We start from the raw sequence: 7,719 nt of genomic DNA on the forward strand, positions 1-7,719 counted from the left end.
AACGTTGTTACGAAACTGCGAAAATACTTAACTTCAATCAATGATATATCGATGAAAAAAAAAGCTATCTTGAATCTGAAAAATGGATTTCAGAGGGCAAGAATGCTCCTTTGTGATGCTTTCGCCCGTTTTTGAAAAAAAAATTTATTCAAGATGCTATGTAACGTCAAATATAGCAAAAAACGGTGTTTTTTGCACAATTAGGTTACAATATCTCGAAAACTGAGGGTGATGGAATTTTTCTGAGGTCGGATTCGGATTCAGCGCAACAAAAACCTTCGGGTATACTAGGTCTGGTCTCTGGTTCCGGACCTTTGTCAAATTTTGTCGGCCTGTGTAATTTTTCAAAGATTTCAATAAGTTCACAAATATTACCGAATATTTCACAAATATTTTTAAATAATTCACAAAGATTTCCATGATTTCCCAAAGATTTCCAATATTTCGGAAAGATTTAAGATTGATTTCCAGGATTGAACGAAGATTTCAATGATTTCACGAAGATTTTAAAGATTTTAAAGATTTCGAAAATATTGAAAAGATTCATTCATTTTTCAAATATTTCACAAATATTACCAAATTTTTCGAATATTTCGCAAAGACTTTTAAATAATTCCCGAATACTTCACAAAGATTTAAATAATTTCACCTTTACCAAACATTTTAAATAATTTTCAAAGATTTCATAAAGATTTCAAATATTTTTCAAAGATTTCGGAAATATTTAAACGATTTCACAAATATTTCTATTATTTTACAAATATTTCAAATAGATTTCAGAGATTGAACAAAAATTTCAAATATTTATCAAAGGTTTCAGTTGAATTTTTAAGATCGCACAAGGATTTGAATAATTTTCGAATGATTTCAAAGATTTCGGATGGATTTAAAAGAGTTCACAAGAACTTCAATTATTTCCCAAAGATTTCAATAATTTCACAAATATTTCCAAATATGTCACCGTCAGCCCCAGAATCAGCGCTACGGAAGAGTTTCACTGTAATGTTAATTCAGTCTTCGGGCCTGGAATTAGAGGCCCAGCAAACCGTTTTGCCTAGTTCGACACAGTTGTCGGCTAAGGTACGGAAGTAAATTTTAATTCTATAGGTATATAAACATAGGGGTTATATTAGGTTTCTTGCACGTGTTCAACTTCAAGTTAATTCTTTAAATAAATTCCCCAACTTTTTAATGGCTTCCCGAATTTTAAAGGATAGAAAATAAGAAGTGTACTCATTCGCGGAAAATAGAAAAGGAGATAGACAAAGATTCAAATTTATATTGAAGAGACAGAATGAAGTTAAGAAAAGATAATCATCCTTCGTTACAAAAGACAGAGAAAGAGATTGAAAATGATTGAGATTGGGGATAGAAAAGATATTAAAAATTTTTTCTACTTCCAGAAGGGTAGGCCATTGTAATGTTTAATTTTCAAGTTTTAATTTTTAATCCTTTTAATTTTGAATTTTTTAACACTCTCACAAATCCTCAGTGATAATTTAACTATTCGAAAAAAATACCTGAAAACAAAAAATGTACAAAGTCGGAAAAAATTGGAAAATCCGTGGGTTTACACTTTACAGTGACCCCAAGTGTCCATTAAGGGTTAATTTATGAAATTTCATAATTTGAGAATCTACCATTTTAAATTTGGTTGCAGTTGAAGATAATTTTCGAAAAAACATTATTATTTAAAGAAAACTTTGCAAATTACTAGGACTTAAAGGTATCAACTAGTTGACAATCACCCTTATAGAATTTGAAGGGTGTCGCGGCAAAATCATGTAAGTCAATTGGGACAAATTTTTCAGCAGAGAGAAAAAACATCAAAAATCGAATATTCATAAAAGAAAAAAATTGAGAAAGTACATTCGAGATTTGATGGAACTCTGGAGATCTATCAGACTGTTTCCGGGGGAGGTTTTCACGACTTCATTAAGCTTTTTTAAGGGAAATAATTTCAAAAAACAATTAAGTTTTTAATATTTTGAAATTGTAACCTTCAAGATTCTATGTTGATTTAAATTGAAAGCTTTAATGATGGCGCAATTTAAAGTTTGAAGTCTTAAATATTAAATAAGCACACAAAGTTTTTGAAACGAATGAATGTCGATTTGAAAGTGTTGCATAATTTTAGATTGAAATATACAAAATGTTCTATTTTATATTTAAATTATTCAAAATAGAAATGACATTTCAGAGGGATCCAAATTGAATAATTTCAGATGAATAATGTTAGAATTGAACTATTATAAATTAGTAGCGCTTACAACAAACCCTTCATACATTTTAAATTGAAGAAGCTAAAAATGTAATAATTTTAGTTTGATACTTTGAAAGTTTGACCATTTCAAACTATCAGAGTGAAAATGAATGATTCAAAAATGTATAATTTCGTATCAAATTGTAAGGAGAATAGATTGGAAAATTCAACATATTTAGTTTAAATTCAAATTGCTAAAAATGCTACAATTTAAAAATCAAAGTCAATTTAATACTGGAACGACTATTAAGTAACGAGATCAAAATCGAATATACTAAGTAAGATTGAATTTTGAGAAATAGCGATTCAACTCGTACAGTTTCTAATTGAAGCATTAAAATTTGATTGGTTCAAAATTGTACGATATTAAATTAAATATCTTAAGAGTTAAATGATAATGAATTATATTAAAAGGTGGCCATTTTAATCGCTCAATATTGTACAATTTAAAATTTGAACTCCTAATATTACAGTTAAACACTTTCAGTGCTCCTTTTGGACTTTTTCGAATTTTTATTGCCCTGAATGTAATTTTAAAAGATGTTATTGATTTTGAACAAACTTAATTTCATAATTTTAAATATGAATTATTTTTGTGTTTCATTAGAAGATTGTCTTTCCTCCATTCCCCTCCATTCCCCTTTGTTTCGCATTTTTTTCTATTCTTGAATAAACTTCCCATTTTCCTCTTTAATTATACGATATTTAAAATGTTCGGTTCACAGCTGCAAAATTATTATACTCAAAAGTGGAATATGCTACCGGAAGCAGTGGAAGTTTTATAACTTACATACATCTGTTATAATTAATTAAACTTTTTAATTTGACTAATTTGAAACTAAACTATTTAGGATTTATACAAAACTTTAAAACTAAAATATTTTTTCGCTGAATCTATAGAAATTATTAGTTTTTTAATTAACTAAAATAAAGTACGATGGTACATTCATCCACATGGCAGGTTCTTTAGATTAAATTTGAATAACGATTGTTATTATGTTCGGCATATTATAAAACTAATTATTACTTGACTGTAGGGCCATTTAACCCTAATTATTCATACGGGGTGAAATTTACCCAACAAGATTTTCGAGTTTTTCATGGAGTTCTGGTTACCTTAACTTCACCTATTTTTGTTGTTGTAATGTTGAACAAATTAATTTTTGTTACAAAAACTAAAAGTTCATATTTTTCAACCCTTAAATTATATCTAGCAATTTTTTTAGATTCTTATTACTCATTGTTGGGTCAATCTTACCCAGTGTGCCTATTACGCGATTCTATTGAAGTGTTACTAATTAGGGTAAAGGTAGCTGAATTAGTTTCAATATTGCTATAATTAAAATTAATTCTTTTTGTTAGGAATTATGAAAGGCACCCTTGATGTTCTATTAATTAAAAATAAATAAAAAGGACTTTTGAAATAGAGTTCTGAACTGAAGAAAGAATTTGATTTTTTAATTGATTTCTGTAGTTAGTTTTCTTTTATATAAAGAGATACAAATAGGAAGAATTAATTGAAATATCTCTATACAGTTTTTAAAATGCTTGTTCGTTAGATTAGAAAACTTAAAGTCTATGGGTGTGAAAATTAACATTTTATCTTGAAAATATTTTGAATCGAATAATATGTATAAATTAAAATTTCCATAATTAGATAATCTCTCAAACAATTCTTAAACCGAAACATTTAAATTTTATGATTTTTAATTATAATCGTAATCTTAATTAATTTGCAGTAATAATATGCATGTATAAATTAACATAATATATTATACAAAATGTTGAAAACATGATTTTAAATCATTTAATTTCACGATACTAATTAAAAAAGTTTTAATTCTAGGAAAATTAAAAAGTAATAGGGTTTTCAACTTTTGCAAAAAGTAACTACAATAATTTCTTCTATCAGATTAAACAGTCTAATTAAAATCTTTACTGGGTATTAAATATATTTAAAAGTTAACCATTTTTCGATTAAAGACAAATTTAGTCAGTTCTAGAATTCAAACAATTTTCAAAAACTACAAAAAATCAGCTTTAAACAGTTTGGTAACTTCAACTGCAATTTTTAGTAGATGTTAATTATTTCTTTCTTTAAATATAAATTTCATATAATATTTAATGAATATTTTTTATTCAAAAATTTTAAAGTTAATAGAATTTTTAAATTAACATTGTGATATCCCTCAGGGTTTAATTTGAAAATGTTCATAGTTTAGTCTTATAGTTTTACTTAGTTCCTTACAAAAAAAAAATCTGAATTATTTATAGTACATATATTTCAAATATGAAGAATTTTTAATTGAAGATTAGAAAATATATTGCTTTTTCAAAATTAACTATATGTGAATAACAATATTTATGGAAACAGCTAAAGATCTCCAGACACTTAAAAATACTGGCATCTATGAAAATATTAAAATGACGAAAGTAAGACTTTCTTCAAATCCATCTTACTAATTAGAATGAATGATTTCTTCAATTATTTAACTCGTTTCAAAAATTTGTAGAACTCTTAATAATTAAAAATGCGATATTATGTATTTTTAAATAATTTTAACGAATTTCTAGAGAGCTTTAAAGTATAAATAATATCTTATTTCCGAGGATTTCTACGGATTTCAACCATTTTAAAGGGCATTAAGGAGGTTTCCAATTTACATTTACAATAATAATTATTATAAGTAACTAATTTTGGACTGAAATATTCTTGATTATGAGAAAAATTTTAAATATACAAAAATGCTTTATTCTGAAAATTTCATGTATTCACAAGAGTTTTTATATTGCCGTAAATGGATAGTTATATGCAATTTAAAAAATCATTATTTAAATGGCAGAAATAATTAACAAATCATTTACCATTATTTAAAAACTATACAATTTTGTATGAAAAGATTTTTCTTCTTTTCTAAATTAAAAAATAAATGTTTAAACTTTTCCATATTTTTCCTTTTTTTTGTGAAACAGTTACACTATTTCCCATTTCTTGAGCACTTTTTTCGTTATAAAATGATGTTTATTATTGTGTTACTTAATGTTATGTTAAGTTCAGGTTATGTTAATTTATGTTAAATTCTTCATTGTATAAAGTTACTAAATTACATAATATTTCTTAAGAATAACTTTCTAAATTCTTTTAAATTCAAAATACGTACATGTGTCATTCACTAAATGTAGGGTGTCGTTCACTGAATTTAAATAAATTATTTTGTAATAAATATAACAAGAGTTTGGCAAAGAATAATTATATTATTGGGCACTTTCTGAAAACGGAAAAAGCTGCCCTTTCACATGAATTCATCTTCGTTACCAGAGAAAAAATACATAAATTCATATTTTTCTAAAAACTTTTTCTGAAGGTGTTGGGGATACCTCTGTTTATCCTAATTGAACGTAATTTGTTCTATTAAATGAAAAAACAATTTATTCTAAAGTGAATATTAATCTTGATTTATAGATCGAGCCGTCAAAGTCACTGCGTCGAAAATTATCAACGAGGTGGCCCAAGTAAAAAGAGATGGAGGCCAGATGGTAGACCATCTTTTGGTCGAATTGATCTATAAGAAAGGTAGTTAAAAATCATTGAATTTTTAAAATTTCTTGGGCCTTCCTATGCATCTTATTTCGTATCTCGGTTAGATACATTGAAACGGATTAAAATTATTTCAAATATGGCCAAAAACAACGTTCGTTTAATTTCGAACACGCCTAGCTTGAAATAATTTTGACTGAAAAGTTCTTACCCATCATAGTTTTTTTCTGAAAATGCTTTGAGGATGACTCCCGAGTATTTTAAGCCGCAAATTTAGCCAGGTTATTAAGTATATTTTCGTTTAAATCCCTAGAAATGGAATTTTTATTGGTATGAACCCTTTAGTTTAGAATTTAAAAAAAATTGTTAAACATCATTTTACATTCAGAAGGCTTTAAAATATTATAAAACAAATGCAAAAAGTCAGTTTTTTTAAAATTATTCCTTCTAAGTGCATTGTACGCCTAAATAATCACAATAAGAATTAAGTTTACGAAATTCCATGTACAGTTTAAAAAAAATTAATGTTTCATCTTGAATTGTTATTTTAAATAATAATTGTTCATTCCTTAAATAAATTTTAATTCTCAGAATCCGTCGAGTTTGCTTCGTCAGCAGAAGTTCCTTAACAAATTATTGACACGTTTAGAAACAGAGGAAGGCCAGAAAGATGGAAACAATTCTTTTCTGGCATAGAATGCTTGACTAAATCAAAGTGAGGCCTTAAATTTATGAACCAATTATGCCTAATTTGAGATTTATGATTATTTTCGCGTCATAAGGATTTGACTCTTTTTTTCAACAGGTTAAAAATTATCTCTGACAGTGAATTGATAAAAAAACTAGAATAAATTGCATTGAATGGTTGTATAACAGGTTTAGTATCCGTCGAATCAGCTTACATGGTTCAGATTATTCCTTGTATCAAGGATTTCTGTCACCCGTGTGTGGCTCCTTTACATGTATATCATCAATATCTTACCCAATTGAAGGTAATTAAATCTTTTCTAATTGCGAATTTTGCAGAAATGACTGTCTTTTTTAAAAACCTCAATTATTATTTTCCTACTTTAACAAGAATTTTTTAATTTTTGATATGATACCAATCAATGTTTTTGCTAATAAAAATAAGGTGATTGTAATTACATAATTTTTAAAAATTTTATAATAATATTTACCTCATGCAATTTTCAAATTAAAATATAAAAATAATATTAATACATATGTTTGCATTTATAGTATCTATTATCTGAAATAATGGAAAAGAAAAGCAAGTATTATATTTTAGATATCTTGATATCTTTGATATCTACTTTATAATTAAATTATAAGATTGGTCTATTAAAGACAAAAAAATCATTTTTGAATAATCATCTGAAGAATAATATGATAATCTGAAAAATCTTCTGATTTTTTTTATTAAGCACAACAATTTTAACAAAAAAGACTAAAAAATTTAACACTACATTTTTCCAAGCTGTAAATATTTCTTATTATTCAATGATTTTTGTTTCCAATTGGGCACAAAATTTGGCGACGTCTTTACGACATCGTTACGACATCTTTACGACATCCTATGTCCATGTCGGTTCGGTGTCTGCGATATCGTAAAGACATCGTCAGATCACACGACTTATTTACGATATCGTAAAGACACATTAATAACATGGACATAGGATGTCGTAAAGTTGTCGTGAAGATGTCGTAACGATGTCGTAAAGACGTCGCCAAACTTTTTGCCCACTGGGTTGATATAAACGATATCCGTGATTAAAAATGTTAACATAACCTTAAATACTTCAAGTTTTTTTTAAATCTAATGATTTTTACTCGAAATATCAATTTCCGGTGTAAAACACCAACATAATCTAACATTGTGAAAAAGTTTTGAATTTCCTTTGCAATGTTGGAAATGTAT

Source organism: Belonocnema kinseyi, chromosome 9 (genome assembly GCF_010883055.1).
Source record: "Belonocnema kinseyi isolate 2016_QV_RU_SX_M_011 chromosome 9, B_treatae_v1, whole genome shotgun sequence".
Classification (NCBI taxonomy): Eukaryota; Metazoa; Arthropoda; class Insecta; order Hymenoptera; family Cynipidae; genus Belonocnema; species Belonocnema kinseyi.